This window comes from Notamacropus eugenii, chromosome 6 (genome assembly GCF_028372415.1).
Source record: "Notamacropus eugenii isolate mMacEug1 chromosome 6, mMacEug1.pri_v2, whole genome shotgun sequence".
Classification (NCBI taxonomy): Eukaryota; Metazoa; Chordata; class Mammalia; order Diprotodontia; family Macropodidae; genus Notamacropus; species Notamacropus eugenii.
Window position 1 is genome coordinate 2,990,033 of NC_092877.1, and position 23,243 is coordinate 3,013,275.

General features: G+C 45.5%; 1 protein-coding gene across 4 annotated transcripts in view; it reads right to left on the minus strand.

Annotated features, from left to right (window-relative positions):
* PTPRJ (protein tyrosine phosphatase receptor type J) overlaps window positions 1-23,243 on the minus strand; it is a 170,248-nt gene that overhangs the window by 49,074 nt on the left and 97,931 nt on the right. The window contains exon 1 of one of the 4 annotated variants that reach the window (XM_072617499.1): window positions 7,578-10,010. The exons of the other annotated variants lie outside the window; for them this stretch is intronic. The gene's annotated coding sequence lies outside the window, so the exon portion shown is untranslated. Of the gene's footprint in view, window positions 1-7,577; window positions 10,011-23,243 lie in introns of those variants that run through there. 4 annotated transcript variants of the gene reach the window in all.

Below are 23,243 nucleotides of genomic sequence, written 5' to 3' on the forward strand. Positions count from 1 at the left end.
TCATCCCTGGATTAGCCACAAGATAAGTGCACCTCAGCTCTCAAATACCATCTGCCAAAATGTTCCCAGGGCTGCTATCTGTGCTGGTGAAGGGCTCTTCACAATCACCCATGAAATGGGTGGACTCAAGTATTGTCCCCATTTGATGGAGAAGTAAAGTGAAATCTGGAGACACTCAGTGACATCCCCTATCACAGGGTAAGTTTCAGAGTAAAGATGAGAGTCCAATTCTTTGAACTTTAAGCTTGTAGCTTATTCCCAAATGGCTGCCAGTGAGGACTTAGCTTCACGGAGTTGAGGAGAGAACTCCTACCCAAGTGGGGTCATGAAGGACCCAACTGAAAAATGTATTTTAACAAAGTCACAATTTTGGAAATTGTCTAATTTACAATTTGGAAGTCCTGTCACAGCTGTAGTGGTATGAAAACTAGTTGAAAAAAATAATTAAACTAAAAAATGACCAGATGGCAGCTCTAACATACTCCCCCAGTGAGCTAATTAACGAAGCCCATGTTCTATTGATGGCAGCATAAGCTAGTGGAAGAAGCACTGATTTGCATCCGTTAAGACTTGAGTTCAAATGGTGCTTTGGACACTCACCAACCATGCTCAGACTCTGGACATGTCACTTAAACTCCATTTCTCCATCAGCCAAATGGGGATAATAGTCGTACCTACCTCCAAGGCACTTGTGAAGATCAAAGGAGTTAATGCATGTCAAACCCTCTGAAAGCTGAAATAAGTACCAATGATTACTGTTATCATGAAGAGTCCAGAGCGTTCGTGTCCAGAGAGCTTGGCCTTAACATCAGAAAGACCTCCGTGCAAGTCTCATTTGTGACATATACTAGCTATGTGACCTTGAGCAAGTCACTTTACCTGGGCCAAGCAGAAAAAGCCTAACCCCGCTCCTGTCCCCAAACCAGGCCTGGTCTCTGACTGAGGCTTACAGTACATATGTCCATGCTGCACAAAATGTCATCTCCCTGATGTCACAGCCTTTCAGCAGGTCTGGCAATGCTGAGATTTTGAAGCCCCTCCCAATGGAGTCGCATTTTGCGTTGCAAACAAGGTTTCTCAAAAATCCCACATGTTCACACTTATCACAAGAGGGACTGGCCAACAAGACAAGTCGTTTCTCAGTTTTAGTCCTTTGCATCTGGGTGAGGGAAGTCAACCACTGCCTAAGTCCGATCAATGTCCTTGCTACTGATCAAACACTTTTTATTCCTTTCATGGATTCAAACTTCACTAAAAGGCAAATTGTATGAGGATATGCCCCCAGGAACAACGAGAGTCTGTGTCCACGCCAGTCATTTTCTGTTCTGCCTGAATGTTTTCTCCTTTTCGAAACAGACACTGTACAGAAACAGGCATTAAAATGGGTCCTGTGATCTCCCTAATTGGGATCTAAAGATCAACCCCAAATGAGGGAAGAAAGCATTCCAAGTTACGGCTGAAAATACCAGTGCAAGACCCTTTGGTCGTCCCTTTGGGCAAGGATCTAAGATGGGACACCAGGAAGGTTTGGGGGCCCAAAGGCCTCCTGGGCTACTTACTTCCCTCAGCCCTGCTCGGTCTCCTAAGACCTCACGCAGGAAACAAAGATGGTAGGGGACACGGATGACCAGCTGAGGCATCTCGGGTGATAGTACCGGGAAAAGAGCCTCATCTTACACCCAGCTCTGCCCCCCAATTGCCATCTTTTGTGAGTAGGAGAGGGACTGGTTTCTATAGCTGGCCTCACCTGTTTTCCATCCTTTCTTCACCAAAAAAAAAAAAAAATTAAGGTTCTTTCATCTCCCCTTCCACTCTGTATTTGCTTGGGGAAAACGTTAGAAAAACTAATGTATAATTAGCAGAACAGAGATTCCACAAGATCTGAAAAGGCTAGACTGGCAACTTCAATGTAGCAAAATTATGTTTAATAGAATAAAAAGGCTAAATAGTGGGTCAGCAAGTAAATGGTCAGAATGCAGGATGAAGATCCACAGTCGGATAAATACACACACAAATATATTTCTCTTTAGATGGATGATAGATAAGATAGAGATAAAGACAGACAGACAGATATAGACAGACAGATATAGACAGACACACAGACAGACAGATATAGACAGACAGACAGATATAGACAGACAGATATAGACAGACACACAGACAGATATAGACAGACAGACAGACACACAGACAGACAGATATAGACAGACACACAGACAGACAGATATAGACAGACAGAGACATAGACAGACACACAGACAGACAGATATAGACAGACAGACAGACACACAGATAGACAGATATAGACAGACAGATATAGACAGACAGAGACATAGACAGACAAACATACAGACACACAGACACACAGACAGACAGATATAGACAGACAGATATAGACAGACACACAGACAGACAGATATAGACAGATAGACAGACACACAGACAGAGAGATATAGACAGACAGACACACAGACAGACAGATATAGACAGAGACATAGACAGACAAACATACAGACACACAGACACACAGACAGATAGACAGATAGATAGATTTAAGAAGACCTAGGATAATTAATAGACTGCCAGTTCAACATGTGGCAACACTGTGGAGAAAGTGTCAAAAGAAGCAAAAGGGGAAAAGGGGGAAAGGCCAAAAGGGGAAAGAGGAAAGAAGACACTGACCTCAGGCTGTCCTAACAGAAGAAGAGGATTGTGGGAGAGAGGAGAAATAAAGCCTCTGCATTCCACCCTGGTCAGCCCCCAGCCGCCACATTTTTGCAGTTCTGGAAGCTCTCTTGACAAAAAAGACTGACCCAGTGAGAGCACCCCAAAAAGGGTGAAAAAGAAAGCACGGGGAGGCTGGAAGTCAATTCCGTTCAAGCAAGAAAAGAAGATTTAGGGGAGAAATGACAGCTGTCTTTGAAGATTTTCTTGGTCATCACATAGAGCAAAGATTACACAGACTTTCACTAGGTAAAATTAGCACAGATTATGGCATAAGGAAAAGCTTCCCAAAATGATTACTGTCCAGAAATCAAATGGCATGAACCTGTAGGTAATGAGTCCCTGGTGACTTGGAAGTATTCAAGCAGAACTTACTGGGGAGTGCTAAGGTTAGTGGACTGGGAGTCAGAGGAGCAGGTCCAAATCTACGTTCTGATGTTCACTAGCTCTATGGCCTTGGACAAATCCTTCATCCTTATAGGGTCTTGGCTTCCTCATCTCTAAAACAAGGGGCCTGAATCAGAGGACCGTTAAGGTCCATCCGTCCTCTAAATCTGTAACTAGACAAGATTCATGGCTTAGGACAGGGAGGGAAGAAGGGGGGGACCAGATGTCCGCTTCCTCATTTTAAACATGTAGGGGTTGGCCCAGAGGTGGTCTCCACGTACCTTCTAGGCCTAAAGGTCACTGATTTTAAGGATAGTGGATGTTTTCACTGCTCCCAATTTCAGATTTGGCTGAAGTCAATAAGGTATGCCTCCAAGCAAAACTGAGTAAATAAATAAAGTCCAAGCCCTCTACCTGGGGGATAGTCCAAATTCCTTCCTTTGGGAATACACTACATGAAACCAAGGTCAGTCCAGGGTGCAAAAGGCCCCAAACACAGACTAGGACCTTATGGGGAGGAGATAAGGCCGCAGATACCCAGCAGCCAAAGCAGCCTCCTCCAAGTCATCTCCACATCCAGCAGACTGAACATAATAAGCCATAAATGTTTGGCTGCAGGGCCTCCTGAGCCTAAGACGTCGGCAGCTCTGTTTCAGAGCCTAAGATCACAATCACCTAAGTGATCACCGTAAAGCCAGGTTTCTTTGGCAAGATATTCTAATGGCATTTAATTTAAGGGCTAAGAGGGAATTTTCCACCATTAACAAATTAAATATCAGAAAGAAATGACTTGGTCCCTGCTATTGGGAACGAAATATCTCATCTCACTTGTGGCTTCTGACAACCAGCCAGATGTGAGCAGGATTAAAAAGGCTGAGCAAACGCCGTTAACGGTCCTTCTATGACATCCATCCATTTTACTCAAAATTCAGTGTTTCACCAGGGGAACAGGAGAAGGGCAAGAGGAAAATTGGCAGATAGGACAGAGAAGCACCTGCTCTCTTAGGATAGGCCCAGAGGGCAGGGGATGCAAGGCTCCCTTGGATCCCACCTACCCCAAGGAGAATCCTAACAGTGCGAGGGCTGGGAGGGGTCTGAGATCATGGAATGCCAGAGCTTAAAAGAGGCTAAAGGAACAAAGGTCCTACATGTAGCTGATATTTCATATTGTGCTTTGTAACCTGCAAGGTGCTTTCTATAGGCTATCTGAGGTATCTGAAATGATTATTATCTTACAGATAAGGAAACTGAGGACGAAAGCAATTACATAACCTGCACATGGGTCACACAGTGAGTAAGGTCTGAAGCAGGACTGGAACTCAGACCTTCCTGACTCTAAAATCTAGCATTCTATCCATCAGAATATTCATGGAAGCAAACAACGAGAAACAAAGTGGATGCCCATCAACTGCGAGCTGGCTAGGCAATTTTGGTGCATGAATGTAATGTAATCTATACTACTGTGCCAAAGGAAATGATTGGCATGAAGAAATCAGAGAAGCATGGGAAGCTTCCCATGAAGAGACTGAAAAGTAAACTAAGCAGAACCAGGAAAATAATATACCAGACTACAACAATGGGAAGAGAAAGGGGAAAGGAGTAAAGAGAAGGAGAGAGGAGGGGATAGGAGGGGAAAGTAAAGAAGGGGAGGGGAGAGGAGTGAAGGGGAGTGGAATGAAGGAGAAGGGAGAGGAGGGAAGGGGAAGGGAGAGGAGGGAGGGGATAGGAGAGGAGGGAGGGGATGAGAGGGAAGGGAGGGGATGGGAGGGGAATGAAGAAGTAGGGAGAGGAGGGAAGGGGAAGGGAGAGGAGGGAGGCGATAGGAGAGGAGGGAGGGGATGAGAGGGGAGGGAAGGGATGAGAGGGGAGGGAGGGGATGAGAGGGGAGGGAGGGGATGGGAGTGGAATGAAGGAGAAGGGAGAGGAGGGAAGAGGAAGGGAGAAGAAGGGACAGGAGAGGAGAAGGAATAATGCTGTGGAATTATAATGAGCAGACTAGGTGCCAAAGATGAAAAAATGTACCTCTCTTCTTTCAGCTGGAGAAACGGGGACCTGTGGTTGTGTCCCATGGTCTTTATGGTCAGACTCAGTTAATGTGGGGGTTGGTTTGACTGAGCAGCCTTTGTGTCTCCTCACAGAGGGCAGTAGGAAATATGTGGTGTACAGGTGAGCAGGCTGAAGCGCATAACCTACACCCTAGAGGAGAAGCATGCTCCTGTTATCTGCTCTCTGGCACCAGCATGGGTCACTGTATTTAACCTGAGCTCACAGGTATTTTGGTCTCATTCTTTACCTTCCAGAATTGTTGAGTATCCCACATCTCGTGGTTCTGTTTTCTTCATTCGGTGTCATTTATCTGAGGCTTCCCATTTCTCTGAATTTCTCGTGCTCATTTCTTTAGGGCTTATTAATGTTCCACCACATCCCCATGTGATGACTTGGCCCAATCGATGGGCACTGAAGTTTTCCCAAGATTGTCATTGTTGTTGCTTGTGGCGTGAGGGGAGGTTTGTTTTTACTGTGACAGAGAACACTGCTAAGAAGATCGTAACATGTACGAAGGCCTTTCTTCTGTGGCTGACTTCCTTAGGGTACATGCCCAGGGGTAGGATCTCTGGGTCAAAGCATATTATTAGACCCATCTTTAAGAGGTAATAGAGAAAGTAGCTGTTTCTGTGACTTCTCTGCCAGTCACCCAAATATGGATCAAAGTCCAGCCAAACAAGATCCATCTTGTTCCATAAGAAATAAACAGTTTGATTTTGTAGCATAAAAAAAAAAGTCCTAAGCACTTAACCACTTCCGTCTCACTGTCTCCAGGTTAACCAACTCAGTCCCAGAACCAATCACCGTCCTCAACAGAATGACTCACAACAGCAGCAGTGCTATCTATCCATGGGCTCTCCCAATGAGGGCCAAAGACTTTATCCTGCAGGCCCAGAAAACTGTAAGTTAAACGGCTGACTGTAAACTGTCCTTGTCTAAAAACCTTGGGATTATCCCCCCATATTCTCTCTAGAAGAGCTTTTTCTACATCACCAACCAGTAGCACTTCTGTTGGCAAACACTCAGATATCAGTTCTTTATGGTGAATTGCCACAATGGTGGTCAGGCAGACAGTAACACCCAAATAGCTGAGATTTGCCCCGACTTTCCAGTAGGTAAGATGTGAAAGGATTATTCATGGCTCAGAGATCTACAGCTAAAGAGACCTTAGAAGGCCATCCTGTCCAACCCCCTCATTTTACAGGTGGGGAGACTGAGCTCCAGGTAGCAAATAGCAGACTCACTGATTTGAATTCGGGTCCTCTGATTCATGCTCAGTACCCTTTGTGACTATAAGGCCAGGAGACTAAAGCCACAGCCCTCTTCCCATAGATGCGTCTATGTAAGCAATTTATACGCTTCCCAGACATGCTAGAGCACTGGATATTAGCTGTTCACACCACAGTGATGCCCAGGAAGCCAGAAAGGGCAATGAAGGAAGGGTGTACACACCTGTACCCAGACAAGCTAAGACTCCAGGAATGTAGTAGATAACCTTGCCCAATACTCAGTGGAGCTCACATTTAATGCCCACAATGGGCAGTCCACAGAGCTCAGCATCAGAGATGCCTGAGACATGGCCTGGGCCCTCGACACGCTCACAGTCTGGTGGGAAACCACGGAATCCCAGAACCATAACACACTATTGAACCTGAGTCCATCGACAGCCCTCCAAATACCTAACGGTACCTATCAGTCCTAAGTCTTCTCAAATTAGATATCAAATAATCCGCTGAGAACCTCTCTGTAAAGCACTCACGACAGTGTCTGACGCACATTGGGCACTTAATAGATACATTTCTTTCCCTTTCCCAGTGCCACCTAGTGAGCATTTGGGGGCAGAGGTCTTACCCTTTTTTGTGCCCTGGACCACGCTGGACATTCATTTTGGGGAAGCCTATGAGCTCCTTTCTAGAATCATGTTTTTAAATGCATAAAATACGGCAGAGTGCAAAGAAAACCAAGTACGTTAAAGCTCTGGGGGTGGGGGGGAGGTGTTAAGTTCACAAACACTAATTAAGGTTATGATACCCAGGCCCTTCCCCATCCCGGCCACTCTCCTCTGGATAGAAAACAAGAAAATGTTCTTAAAAGACAAAAGATGCTTACAAATAGAAGGGTCTTGTTGCTGGTTCATAGGCTATAAAGTGACTAGATAAACAGAAATTATGAGGAGATAAGACTCTGCTACCAGAATAAATAGATGATAAACTTTTCCCTGGGGTGATTAAAACATGACGTACCAGCAGACTAGGTGGAAATCCATGCTAGGAAATATAAACCTACTTATTTAACAGAAGATCAGCCTCAAGAGAAATCTCAATCCCCAAAATGACTGTGAGCCCATCCCAGAGCCAGCCCCAGCAGAGGAGATGCTGGGCTTGGGTAGAGAAGAGTGTCACATCATCATGGCATCTTACCTGGGCAACTGGTAAGATGGAAGACAGGAGTAGGTTTGAGAAAGCAGGAGCTAAAAAATCCCTATCCTGGTACAGTGAAAAGACTAGGTTAAGAAACCTGGACTTCGCACCCTAGAACTCGTCTTGCCCAACTAGCCACAGGACTTGGGGCAAGTCCCTGCCCTGGGGGAATTTGGATTCCTGCCCCACATAAAAGCAGGGCTTGGACCAGGTGTTCTCAAGGAGGGGACTTGGAACATGCTGTGAGGTCATCAGACAATCCCAGTAACAACAACTTCTACCCTAGAAACAAAGTGGCTTTGTGGCTTTGGAGGTTGGAAGGCCTGGCTCCAAGGCCCGCCTCAGACCTGGCCTGGCACTCTCAAGTCCCCGGCTCTCTCAGTGCTTGAGGCCACTTGCTAGGACAATATATTACTGAGAAGTTGCTGGAAGTGCTTTGGGAGAGGCAGTTTGCTAGAGTTGGTCAAAAGAACTTTGTGAAGGTTGAATCTTTGTCTTGGGCTATCTATTTGATCCTCACAATCAGCCCAGGAGGTAGGTGAACATTATTATCCCATTTTACAGATAAGGAAACTGAGGCAGAAATGAAGTGACTTAGGATCCAAAAGCTCAGAGATATCCCAGGTGGATTTGAGGCCATATCTGAGGCCAGTGTCCTATCTTCTATACCAGGCTTTAGCCATTCAGACTTCATTTTGTAAGCTACCTCTAAGAACTATCACTTAATAAGTGACATTACATAAGTCACCTGCCCTCCCAGTGACTCAGTTTCTTCAGTTCTCAAATGAGGGAACTGAATTAATACTACCTCTAAAATACAGTTTTGTCCTCCAGGATGCTGCTAAAAGCTAGATATAAAAGTTGCTCATGTTGACACACCAGCCTATGCTGTATTAACAGTGTTAGAGTTTAGTCTGATGCTTCTTTCACAACACAACTAATGTGGAAATGTGTTTAATATGATTGTACATGCATAACCTGTATCAGACTGCTTGCTGTCTTGGGGAAAGGGAGGGAGAGAGAAAAAAACTGAAACTCAAAATCTTAATAAAAGTGAATGTTGAAAAACATTTAAAAAAAACAAATAACTCTTTAAAACATAGTGTTAGAGTCCTATTCAACCCACCACACTCTCTCCCCATTTCACAGATGGAGAAACTGAGTCCCATAACCCAATTAGTTAAATCCTGATCCCCCAGCTTTTGCTGTGTGGTAACAAGGATAATTTGGTGTTGATTCGGTTTCTCTAGCCATCACCAAGCCGCCCCAGAGTGCCCCAGCTTTTCCTCATTTCCGTCTTGGGTTATGTTGTCCACCACTGCCACAATGGCATCTTCATGTTACCAAAGAAACTACTGAGTGAGTGCACAAGGTACTGGCCTCTTGAGCAGATGCTTCTCAGGGAAGGGAGAGGCCTTTTCCTGAGACAGAATGGTCAGCCAGGAAGCCTCCAGCTCAGTTAGTAATTAATCCTTGGTCGGAAATGTCTCAATGCTGAGACCAGAGGTCATTGCTGGCCAGTTAGAGAAGGAGAAACTCTATGTCCCCAACAGGATCCAGCAATGACCTCTGGGTCAGGACATGCAGGTTTATTTCCATCTCTCCCAAGGTGTGACCCAAGAAAAGTGACTTAGTGCCCAGGAGGTCTTTGCTTTCCCCTCTGTGAAACGGGGAGAATCCTGGCCCTGACCAAATCTAAAAACTATGATAAAGAGCAAGCAAGAATTCTCTCCCCTGTTGCCCCTTCTACCATCCTTCTTCATCCGCTCTATAGTGCGAAAAAATGTTTCCTCACCTGCAATCAGGAGTCGGTGGGTGTTATTCTTTCTATGAGTCTACAATATTGTTTAAAGAGACCAGTAGGTTCCACCCCTTCATTTTACAAATGAGCAAAATGAGGCCAAGGAGAGCAAGTGCTTTGTTCCAAGTGACCCAAGAGGTAAACATCACAGCCAGGATTTGCACCCAGGTCTGCCCCTGGGGCCACACTTGCAGTTTCTCCCAAACAGTCCCCAGAACATAGCCCAGTTACCAGGGGCACTGAGTTCTGCCAAATGACCTTTAACAGCCTCCATCCCCAAGAGGTGACTAAATTGGAGGCATTATATAACCAGGGCCCCATCCCATCCTTTACCCCTCCCATTTTACAGATGGGGAAGTAAGAACAGAGACTGAGAATCCACTCCCCCAGTGTGGGCCAATGAGTCAATGGGGCAGGTCTCCTGACTTCCTGTGGAACACCCTCCCCACTCAAGGCCACCCCAGGCACAGGCCCTGCTCTGAATTTCCCAGGAGCCTAGCTTAGCAGCAGACATCAGGAAATGGCACCATCCATTTGTGGCTGCACACAGATCCAGCTCCAGAAAGAGCTTTCTTTCAGGAGACAAAAGGCACATACCCCATCATCCCACAATGGCCACCCAGGATAGAACCCAGCCCTGTCCACCAACCTCCAACCTCCCAATTTAACTTCCTCTTCTCCGCTTTCTTCTCTTACTAATATACTTCCCACCAAAGGCAGAGGAAAAGTCTCAGAAGTTCCCATCTGCCTGACTGGTCAGCACATTTCACTGAATCAGACCATCTGGGCCATAGACAAAATGGCCAAGACGTTGCCCATGCCAGCCTCCTTCCACCCTCGCTGGACACTGTTATCATGCCTCAGCCAACCGCACTGAACACAGGACAAACAAATGCGTCACTATTTTTAATTCTGGATTCCACACAAGGACCAGGTTTCACCAACCTGCTTGCTATATATGACAATCCATCTCCCTCTGCTAGGCCTTTGCACAGGTGGTATCCCTTGCCTAGAATGCTTTCCCTCCTCACTTCCATCTCTTAGAATCCCTAGATTCCTTTACATCCCAACTCCCACACTAGGTTTCTCCAGATTCTACCCTTCCCCCACCCCAGTTATCTCCCATAGCACTTTGCACATATTGTATTTACTCATCTTGACACATCTCATTCCCCACCCCCACCAAGTAGACTGATCTGGCTTTAGAGCCAGAAGGGACCTTAGGCACCATTCAGTGCCAGCCCTCGTTCTACAGGTTCTACAGATAAGGAAGTTAAGTCATGTACCCAAGGTCACAAGGTGACCTGCTGAATAAAGAGGGTAGACCTTGTGGCCCCTGCTGGGGATGGGAGAAAAGAAAGCCTGTCTGGCAGAATCCATGGAAAACTGTCTTCTAGGACCTTGAGGCTCCTATGTCCTGGACCAGCCCAGGCCAAGTCTTCACTAAGCCACACACAAGAAATGCCAGAAGCCCATGGTCGAAGGAGCTGGCAGGGAGGGGGGAAGGGGAGGAAAGGGTTACCACAGAGAACAGAAGGCCCAAGGGGAACATGAGAGGTGTCTTCACATACTCAAAGGCTGTTGTGTTTGGCTCCAGCAGGCACAATGGGGCATAAACGGGCAGGCACTTACAAAGAGGCAAACTGAGGCCTGATGTAAGTTAGACAAACTTGCTACCAAGTCAGAGCTCCTACTAAATGGAACAGGTTATGTGGGGTGGCCGTAGGCAAGCGGCCCATCAGTGGAGAAGGCCACCGGGAGCACAGGGCTGAGAAGGGGGTTAAAGGCCCCTCTGGAGGCTCTCCCTTCTGTGACTCCGGTACCAAGCCTGGACTTTCCAAGCTCTGAGATTCTGGCCAGGTCTTAGCTTCTGTGCCTCTCAGGCTCTTCTGTGAGATGAGATGTTGGGATGTGGGGCTAACTCATCTCTGAGCCCCCTGTGCACCCTGTGGTGGACACCCTGGGGAGGCTCCTCAAGGCCTCCTGCACCAGTGCAATGGCTTTTCCCCTCCAATCCTCCTTTTCTCTACCTTCCAAACTAATGACTCACACAGAAATCTGACCACACCACTCCCCTAGTCACAAATCACCAGCAGCACCCTGTTGCCTGTGGGCTAACCTTCTGGTTACTGATTGGCATTTGAGGCTCTCCATAAGCTGCTGCCACCTTCTCATGCCAGCCAGTATTAATTCCACTCCAACCACCCTGCTCACAGGCACTCTGGGTTCCAATCCTATTGGAATCCTATCTCCTGTCTTATGTCACACACTGGACCATGGGGCTCCTGGTCCTCGACGCCAGTGGTCTCTTCCCTTTGCCAAACTGCCTTCCCTCGCTTCCTCTACTGCTCCCTTGTCACTGGCTGCCCATATTTCTCTTGTTCCCCTTTCTGAAAGAAACAAAAGTGAGAGAGAGCTGGAAGGCTTAGGCCTTTTGTGCTCAGAGAGGTTGTGGGAAATGCCCAGGGTCACATAGCTAATGAGCATCTGAGGCCTAAGGCCCCCAGGCTCAGTCCAGAACTCCATTATGTTGAAGATTTGCAAAGCCTCTTAGATCTACCACCTCACTGAATGTTCACAGGAGCCAAGAGAGGTCAATGCTGCAGGTCTTATTATGCCCATTTTACAGATGAGGCAAGTGAGGTTCTGCTCACGCAAACAGTACTGGAGGCAGGTCTGAACACAGGGCTTTCTGAAGTCCAGATTTGAAGTCCAGACTTCAAATCCAGTGTTCTTTCCACCAAAGTATACTGTTTCTCTCTCTAGAGAAAGGAGACATGAGCAAATGCCTGTGTCAGGAACATTCTCTCCTCCTCCCATCAGGTCCCAAGAATACCAGCCCTTGGAGCTTTGGTGGGTGAAAGTTTATGGGGTGAGGAGAAAGGGAAGGGCAAAGGACAGGGGGAGTGGGTAAAAGAGGGGAGAGGGAGAAAACAGATAGGAGTAGAGAGAGAGGAGAGGGAGAGGAGAGAGAGAAAGAGAGAGAGAGAGGAGAGAGAGAGACAGAGACAGAGAGACAGAGACAGAGAGAATGAGAGAGAGAGAGAGAGAGAGAGAGAGAGAGAGAGAAACAATCCCAAACATGCCATCATGCAGAATTTGGATGGTGCCATCTGTTTCCAGTGTTATTTCAGAAAATACAGGAACAAAGAGGTCTTCGAAAACATACAAAATCTGGAAGCAATCCAATTGAAATCACTATCACAATTCAATTTAACTATTTATTAAGGGTTATTGTTTACAAGGGGCTGAAAATCTGAAGACAAAATCTCCACTCTCAAGGAGTTTACATTCTTCTGAGGGGGCAAGAAGATAGAAAAGATCTATAAAGAAGTCAACGTAAAGTAACCAGGTGGCACTGCAGTGGATAGAGAGCCAGGACTGAAGTCAAGAAGACTCATCTTCTCGGGTTCAAATCTGGCCTCAGACTCTGTGTGACTGTGTGTCTGTGTGACTCTGGGCAAGTCACTTATCCCTGGTTGCCTCCGTTTCCTCATCTGTAAAATGAGTTGGAGAAGGAAATGGCAAACCATTCCAATATCCTAGCTAAGAAAACCCCAAATGAGGTCACAAATGGTGATTGAACAAATCTGAGGAAGGGGAGAACAGAGAAAGCTTACCAGATGAGGTGGCAATTAAGCTGTCCAAGAGAGGAAGGCAATAAAGGCTCAAGACCTTCAAAGTTGGACAAGAATTCTGAAAAGGAGACATTGGGAAGAAGTACATTCTAAGCACGGGAGTGATTTCTACCAATGCAAAGAGGTGGTAAATGGAACCGAAAGTCAGGCAACAGCTAATCATCCAATCTGGCTGAAACAAGGAGCTGGAACTAGCAATAGGGATGAGATCTGTGATCTCATTGACCTAGGGCACTCCAGATGAGGAAATGCCCTCCACCAGCGCAGATTGGTACATTTTCTACCACGCATAGTCTCAGAGACATTCCTAGAGTAGCGAATGCCCAGCTCTCTACCCTCTATGCCATGCTAAAGGAATAATACAAAGTAAGGAGAGCTGCAGTCAGCCTCTGATGCTGGATGAGTAATTCTCATTTTAGGATAAGGTAACAGGGGGCTCCTAGGCACTTTGAGCATGACCGTGACAGAGCCAGAGCCAGCACTTAGACGTGTTCTTTGGGCAGCAGCTGAGTGATAGGCAAATTGTGGAAGGGAGATACCAGCTGCAGGGAGAGTGGAGAGGGCATTGACAACAGGGAGCACGGGGTACTGGAGAGTCAAAAAAGCTTTGGAGAAGAGCATGGGAACATGAGATTCTCCTTTATATGCATGTAACAGAGGCTAAGTACTAGAAGAGGCAGCCAGGCAGAATGGGAAGAATTAAGGGAACCTCAGTTCCCATCCTGCCCAAGACACTCATCAGCTACATGACCCTAGGCTGGTCTCTTTGCCTCCCACAGCCTCAATTTTCTCAGCTATAAAATGGGGATAATAGCTGTAGTGCCTGTGTCAAAGGTTGGGGGAGGCTCATGGGAAAATTGCTTTGCAGACTACTAGATGGCAGCCATTGTTCTCAGTCTTCCCACTTGTTCAATGGGTTCACATGGAGCACTCTCCTGCTACTTATCTTCGATGTCTAGTGTCCAATGGACCACGCCATAAAATAACTGCTTTCTGAAATGAGACAAAAGCCATGGGATTCTATTTTAACCAGGTGTTGCCTTTGATAGTCATCTCTCTGTTTGGGAAGTAAGTCAAATGTTTGCTGACTAAGGCACTTTCTGGCTTCTTTTGTCTACTCATTATAGCAAATTTCTGTGGTTGTTAATTATAATAAGAATCTTCATGAAAGTTTTTCTCCAGTGTCTCACCCTGGTGAATCAATGACCCAGGGTTCTCCAAGGTTATGCCAGCAGTGGGGAAGCTCTAAAAAGTCCCATAACACACAACAGTGGTAGATGGTTTTGATTATTGTTACATTATAAGATAGTTTGAAGTCTCTAAGTACTGTTTCACTTTTATTCATATGTATTTTCATCATTTCACTGGATATTTCAGATCTTTTGGTTTTTTAAATGACTTTTGTTATTTCATCAAGTTAATGTTAATGTATTCTCTTCCTGACTTGATTGGTTTGGCATAAAAACTTCAAATTGGCTTTAGTAGCGTTGTCTTTTTATATATTGGAATGCCCTATTAATGGGCATTGGATATTTCTCTTTCTGATTTTAGCTTTTCTTTATTTTTTTAAGGCGTCCTCTGTAACTGAGTGTATATAAATATTTATTTTCTCTGATAAAAAAAAAAGTCCCATACAGGGCAAGGGTAGACTAGGATGAACACAGGCCCATCACAAGGAAGTTTGCCACCAAGCGATAATTTTGGGGGGCAAAGGGGATCTTGAAACTCATGAGCTTGGATAAGTTGGTAGCTATAGAGGATAATTCCAAGTCAATTAAATCACAGATCATGAGATTGGAGTGCTATGAAGGAAAGAGAGATCAGAGAGGATCATTAGCTATTATCAATATCATAGAGATCTTGAGATAAGAAGTCCAACCCCCTCACTTAGGAGAGTGACAAAATGAGGCATGGGGGTGGGGAATATCTAAGGCCACACAGGATCAGAGCACTAGAGCTGGAATGGGCCTTAGAGTTTCATCTGGTCTACCTTCTTTGTTTGGCAGATAAGGAAATTGAGGTCCAAAGGGGTCAAGTGACTTGGCCCAGGTTACACAGGTAGTTTAAGTGACAAAGCAGGGTTTGAACCAAGGTCCTACATCTGTGAGATCTCAGGGAAGGTATCCCAGAGACAGAACAAAATGATGGCTAGAGATTTGACAGGAAGGACTGGGGAACAGGGAGAGAAAGGGGGCATTAGAAATAGAGGGAAAAGGATGATTAAAGACACAAGACATTTCAAGGAAAATGGCAAATAAGACGATATAAGGATATCTGGCAGGTGGAGATGCCCCTCCGACATAAACAAAAAATATCAGAAACAAAATGGCTAAAACTCAGCACGAAGCCAATGGGCAGATGGCAGAAGAGCAGCGATACACACTTCTATGCACAAGAAGAAACGGGACAGAGAGGAGGGCATGAGAAACAGAGACTCACTGAAACGGTATCCAAAGTAGCCACACTGGACCTCCAACTCTGTAGCTAAAAGAGACTAAGATGTCTCATCCAAACTCCTTGTGACAAATAAGTCCACTTATTAAAGTGGGCTGATTAAACTTATTAAATAAGCCAGAGAGGGGAAGGGCCTAGCCAGAGATCAGAAAAAGTAAGCAAACAGCCAAGTTAGGATCCAAGCCCAGGTCCTCGGCCTCCAAATCCAGTAGTCTTCCCACCATACGACCCTTCCTTTACCGGAAACAATGCAAGCAATCCCTAGGGAAAAGCTTAGATTGCTTCCAGACACACTCAGAGAACTAAAGAGTTGAAATTGGGGGAAGTACAAGAGGAACCAAATGGCCACTCTCACAAATCTCCAGACAAAGGGACAAAATGAAACAGATGAGAAAAACGCCGCATGGAATTTTGAAATGCCAATAGACACAAACACAAGTTTACTACCCTAGGAAGTAGCTGATGACAGAGTATTTAAAGGAGAAAAATACTAGACAGGGGAATGCCATAGGCACATGGATGAATGGGATAGATTTAGAGAGCAGACAGGGAAAACAGGCCTTGGAATTCCTGGGATACAGGAAACACTAAAGAAAAGTCTCTAATCTCCCCATTTCAGGAAATGGCACAGAAAATCTCCCCGCTCCCACCCCCACCCCAGCTTTCAAACCCAAAGAGTAAACGGCAGAGAGCCCGCACAGAGTCCCAGGAGGGCCGGCGTTCTTTCCCTGGGGTACATGAACTCGTTTTCTTAATTATTTTGGTAACTGCATTTCAAAATAATTCATTTTTTGGTTTAGTTTTGAATTTAGAAACATGACTCTGAGAAGGGGTCCATAGACTTCATGGCAAAGGAGTGCTGGGCATGAAGGGTAAGAAAGAAAATATTCCTTCAGTGACATCATCAAACTTCAAAATGATTAAGAAATAAATAACATTGTAGGAAAGGGAGAGACGTATTTGGAGAACAGCAAGGACCAAGCCAGAGGTTTAGAACACAAAGAGAGCTTGGCAGCCACCTAGTCCAACTGTCTCATTTCACAAATGAAGCAATCAAGGCCTAGAAAAATCAGGTGACTTGGGCACTCTGAAAGCAGACATAAAACCAGGATTCAAACTCAGGTCCTCTGCTTCCAAATCCAGGGGCTTTCTGCTGTACCATCAAGACCACAGTGGTTGGAACATAAGACAGATGCTCGAGAACTCAGCCAAGTCAGAGAGCCGGGGCCCACACCTAGAATCTCCCAGCCGCTGATTCCTTAAGACCACTAGAAGCATCTGAGCCCAAGAAGGTCAAAGGTGAAAAGGAGCCCAAAGATGCCAAGAGTCATAGCAACACCTTGTGGTAGCAAAAACAGAATGAAAACAGAAACAAAGTGGGTGGTCATCAAATGGAGAAAAGCCAAGCAAACTGTGGCACACGAATGAAACAGCCTATCATCAGGGCATCGTGAAGAATGACAAATGTAAGCACAGGAGAGAATTCAAATGACCGAGAAGCTATCAAGCGCCTGCCCTCTCCCAAGGAAACATGGGAAGGTAGGATAAAGGGAGAGAGAAACACTACCAAGAAAACACACACAATGACCTGGGATGCCTGAGCTCCTGAGGCCGGGGAAAGACAGACACTTCCCTCCTGGGGGCAGGAGGTGAGGTGCTACAGGTGCAGAATGTTGCCTATAACGCCAGATCACTGTGTCAGTTGGTTTTGTTTAACTGATTTTCTTTGTTACAAAGGAAAATTCTCTTTGGGCGCAGAGGTGATGGACAACCAAGAAATGACTGCGGTATTAGAAAGAAAAGGCATCAATAAAGTTTTTGTTTAAAAAACAAAAGACTCATAAGTCACTTTTTTATCTTCATCTTTGAGCCCACTCATCTTCAGACTTCCCAGCTCAGTTCCTCTCCTTGCCTGCTCAAAGAGGGCAAGGGCATGAACTACAGACTGCTGGCAGGAAGGGCCCACAATCCAAGCTCCCCGTGCTTCTCCTCCAGCTCCCAGTATGACTTGCTGACGATGCTGCACTGAGAATGCAGCCAACAATGTCTGGAAAGATTAGAGTTGGCCCCTTAGGTTCTAAGCCTCGGAAAGAGCAAAAGCCTGTCAAAATTACTTTGTGTGAATTCTATGCAACATGACTAATGTGAAAACGTGTTTAATAAGAATGTATGTGTAGAATCCATATAAGATCACATGCCATCTCAGGGAGGGAGGGGAAAGGGAAGGGGAGAAAATTTAAGACTTACAGAAGTGATTGCTGAAAACTGAAAACAGATAAATTAATGAAATTTATTTAAAAATTACTTTGTGTGTGTGTAGCCATATATATCCTGTATAGAACACACACACACACACAAACACACAAAATGTATATACTTATCTGTACATCCCTTGTACCTTTCGCCAGTGCAATATTGGTCTTTGTACCCTAACACCTACCACAGTACCCAGTACATAGTAGACATTCAATGAACACTTGTCGAACTGATCAAGACTGAAGAGCTTTATTTCTCCAATCCCTTTCTGCTCCAAACCCTCAGCAGCAGGGATCTCACTGCTCCCAGACCTCTCCAAGGGATTGATACTTTTTGACAGTCAGGACACAGCAGCCAAGGCAGCTTCCACAAGTCAATCACGGGAATGTCTAAGGAAGGGGGTTGGTACCATGGACAGAAGAAATGACCACCTGCTGGATTTGAGACAAGAAGCCAGGTTCAAATGCTTTATATACCATCTGTGGATAAGTCACTTCATCTCTCTGGGCCTGTTACCTCCTCACTAAAATATAAGAGTAGGTAATAACCATTGTAAGACCATAGATCATACCCAGGAGGACCTTCAAGGTCATCCATCTAACTGCCTCAATTTAAGGATCAGAAGAATGTAACCCCAACAAGTGAAATGACTTATCCACAGTCACTGAAATAGTAAATGTCTGAGCTGGGATTTGAACTCTGGTCCTCTGACTCCAAATCCAATGTTCTTTCTACAATTCTGAATTCTGTAGTGTGGCAAATAAAGTTTTAAGAGACAGTATGGTCTAATGGGAAGAAAAATGAATCCTGGCTCAGACATTTCCTATGGGGAAGTTACTTTACTTTTTCAAACATCTAAGATGTCAACCTTAACATCTACAGTCCTACGATTCCTACCCCCTTCTTAATTCAGACTCTGTCTCTAAGGGTTGGTTGTCCATCCTGATGCCAGTCTAAGATCTCAGAGATCACACTGGAATCTCCAACTCCGGACTGGTCCCATCTTCCTCCAACAAGACCAGATCCAGATCCAATACAACCAAAAGTGTCATCTACTACCCAACCAGGGAGTTAAAGGAGGAACCATAACAGTTCTTGAAAACACTCCATGCTCTTGGTTTCAGCACCATTTTGTCAACCCACTCTGCCATAAGAATGAGATAGAAGAGACAAATTCAGGGTCTGAAACACGAGAAGGATGAGGCAGAAGTCCAAGGGGCCAAGCACAGAGACCACAGTCACAGAGAGATGGAAAGCCCCTACTCACACTAGACTGAAAACTTTGGAAAACATTGCCCTAGGGAGGACTATTCCAGCTCTCCATTTGATTCAGAACTCTTAAGTCTCCCAGGTGCCACTGCACTTTTGCCACCACTTGACTCCTCCCTGGCAAAGGACATTCCATCTTTTAATGCAAGGTTCTGGCTGCCTGAACTCAATTCCCTTGGTTGTGCACCATGGACCCCTTGACATTCTGCACTGATTGTTTTTGCTTTGACTAAGAGTAACATTCATATAATAAATCATCTCAACTTTTTTGGTCCAGGGCCGGGGAAACTGCCTGTCTGTTTTCCCTACCCCCTCCTCACTTACTTAATATTTCATTTCTGAATTTGGATCCCCAGCACCAAGCACAGTGAGAGACAGGTTTGGGTGTTTTTTAGTTATGTCAGTCCTGTTCGACTCTTCATGACCGCATTTGGGGTTTTCTTGGCAAAGACAGTGGGGTGGTTTTTTACAGGTGAGGCTCATTTTACAGATGAGGAAACTGAGGTAAACAAGGTTACATTGCCCAGAGTCACACAGCTAATAAGTGTCGGGTCTTCCTGACTTCAGGCCTGACACTCTATCCACTGCACCAGGGACATGGTAGACAGCTATGGACTGACTGGTCTCTATTATGAAATCACCAGATTTAAAGCTAGAAAAGACCTCAGACATCATCTAGCTCAAATCCATCATTTTAGAGAAGATGAAACTAAGGCCCAGAGAAGTGAAGGAAGTGCCCCAGAAGCTCCCTGAGGACAGGGACTGACTTTTGTCTCTTTTTGTATCCCCAACCTTAGCATAGTGCCTAGAACATAGTAGAGAATAAACACAGTAGATGCTTCCTAAATGCTAACTGACTGATTGACTTGTCCAAGATCAAAAAGCTAGGAATTGAGCCCTGGCTCTCTGAGTTCAAGGGCAAAACTCTCTCTGCTCTGCTTGCCCTCAGGTCCCCACTCCCTTCCCCGGCCTTCCTCCACTCCCAGATACGGGACGGGTCCCACAGGGTTTCAGCAAACACACTGCACAAACAATGCAATTGTTTCTGTACTGAAATCTTGCAACAAGAGCAAGAGAAAATAGCAAAAGCTCTTTTTAATTTTTTTCAACAATCTTCAGAAAAAGCAACAAGCCCCTCATTCTCCTCCAGTTACACAATGGCTCCAGGGTGGATTCTTGGGGGGACGGCTTGGGCTCCATTTCTTTATTCATTTTTAAGTTAGCAGAGGAATCCACCTACTTTCTTTCCCTTTCAAAAGTGAAAGAGGGAGAGAAAAGGAAAGACAGACAGACACAGAGAGACAGACAGGGAGAGCCAGAGAGGGGCAAAGACAGAGTGAGACAGAGAGCCACATGACTAAAGTCACTGCCCTGGGTGTCCGTGGGGAGCCTGCTGAGTTCTTCCCCAAGGGGGCTTTGAAGTGGACTCTTTGAAGTGATCATGGAACAGTCTGGAAACTGGTGAGATCAAGAACAGGAGAGTTAAAAGGGAATAATTGGGGGAGGGAAGGAAGCAGGGGGGAACATGACCTTGGCTGGCAAGGAGAAGCTTCTAGCCCCAGTTCTGGAAGAGTCAAAGTTTCCCACATCTACATACCCCTGCAATGTCTTCACTAGCCCCCAGTGGCTACAAACCAGACTGATTCTGTGCCCCCTGAGCTCCAGTGGGAAAAATGGGCATGGCAGCCAATGGATGCAAAGAGCAGAGGGGTACTGGAGGCTGAGGGCTTGGCTCAGGAGAGTGCTGGCTGGAATCATGATTCTACCACTTACTAAGTGACCGTGAGAAAATCATTCTGCCTATGGGCTATTCACATCTATGGCCTGCTCTACATTCATGATCCCCAGGGATGGGGAACCTGAGATCTTGAGGCCATATGTGGCCCTCTAGGTCCTCAAGTGCAACCCCTTTGACTAAATCCAAACTTCACAAAACAAATCCCCTTCATAAAAGGATTTGTTCTGTAAAATTTGGACTCGGTCAAAAGGCTCCACTCAAGGACTTAGAAAGTTACATGTGGCCTTGAGGCAAGACAACAGATTCCCTACCCCTGCCATAACCCAAGACCTCCCTCCCATCTGATAAGATACTTCCCTTCCTTTCCCTTTAATAAAGACATTCCTGCCCAAAGGTCCGATGCTCATATAGGCATCCTCATTTCCTCCAAATAATACTTCCTACCCTTTCCCAGAGTATAGCATGGCACAATGACACCAAAGTACTGGGCTTGGAGTCCCAAAGACTTCCATTCCAATCTCACCTCTGCCATTTAATATCTGAGTGACTCTAGGCAAGTCACTCAACCTTTACTCAGGTCACCATATATGGATGGAGTTCACCAAGCTAACAAGAATCACAGATGCCTCCCTAGAGTCTTTGAATATCTCCCTAATGTACAAAGCACCAAGTGGAGAAAGTGGAAGGGGCCTTTCAACAGTGAAAATCTGATTCCAGAACATGGCTGCCATCTATTTAGGGCAATGATTCCCAGCCAGAATTTGGAGATTTCTGGGAGCTACTCTTAATTATTTCAAAAGTGGCTCAAATTCTCAAAGACAGCAAAAATAACAATCCCCTTTTTAAACATTTACACTTTGATATATGCCATACTGTACTTTAAGGGAGAAAAGGGCCATGGAAATTCAACAAGACCACAAGCCGGCCAAATGTTCAGAACCACCGCTCTAAAGACCTCTGGAGCCAAACTCCTTGAATGAGTCCCAGAAAGTCAGGGCTGGAAAAGCCCTAGAAAATCCTAAATCCATTCCAACAGAAAGCAAACTCCTTGAGATGAGGGCAAGGTCAATTTCATATTTTTTTCTTTGGGCCAACATCCAGTCTAGCACATAGTAGGCACTTAGTAAACACTTGTTGATTGACTGCTTGTGAAGTCCAATATTTTACCTCTCTGGGCCTTCCTTTCTCACCTGGGAAATGAGGGAGCTTAACTAAGTGACCTTCAGGGCCTCTTTCAGCTCTGAATCTGTGATCCTATGAACCACCACATCCATTTTATAGATGAGAAAACTGAGCTTGCCTAAATTCACATAGCCACCACTAAGCACCTGATCAGGGTTCAGATCACAGGCCAGTCTTCAAATTCCAAGTCTAATGATGCTCACAGGACTATTAAAGACATGAAGGGACATAAAGGACTTTGTAAACCTTCACAAGAGCTCCCACAATGCCTCCCATAACGTCACACAGCTGTGGCCTGGCAACCAGCTCACAGAAGCCTCCCCTAATGCCCCAAAACTCCCAACCTGATTTCCAGCTGGCACTTTACCATTTTCAAAGAATTTTCAAATACATGACCTCATTTGATCAGTAGAATAATGACCAAAGCATAAGAGGGAAGTATTAATATCCTCATCTGAGGTTGGAAAAGATCAAAGCAGCTCTGCTGTGATCTCCCATTGGAGCTTGGAGGGTCACTGAGGCCCTGAGCTTCAGTGGCCCTGTCTCAAAAATGGGATCCCTAAATGTGAAAAAGTCCTTGTCCTCCCCCAGCTCTCACAGGGTGTGGCTCTGCATTCTTAGCAGTGAATACTCAAAGTAAACTCCCTGACTGTGACCTCGAGGAAAACACACACAGACACACACACACAGGCATGCACACACACACACACACACACACACATAAACACACACATAGACACACACACTTACTTACACACACACACACACATACACCCCAAATCAGAAAATGCCCCTTTGTTATCCTTCTTATTCTTTCAGATTGTTTTCTATTCCTCCACACAGATATGATGTTTAATCTCCAAAAGGGGAAGAGACAAAATGAACTAGAAAGTGAAAAGATGTTAAAATATCCTTTCCTTTCTTCTTTTTTTTTTTAAGAGGGGACTACAAAGAGGAATTATAGCAGGGCTTTTTCACCATGAGGCCAAGGAGGGTCCTGAGTCTCCCAACTCAAGTTACGAGTGCTAAGGTCAGAGGGAAGCCTACGAACAAAGGGCCTGTAGTCCGGAGAGACCAATTAGAGCCAGGGACTCCAGTGTTATTTCTTCCACTCCCTGCTCTTGTGACTCTGGAGGCAACAACAATGGCGGAGCCAGTTTCAAGAGGGCCACATCCTGGAAGGGATAACTTTCTCCAGGGGGCAGATCACAACTTATTCCTCACTAGTGTTATCACCGTCACAGAAGCTCTGGGTTGGAAAGAATTTTCAAGGGCCATTGTGTCCAGAGTTCCCTGAAGAGAATCCCCCCCATCAAGAACCTATGGGA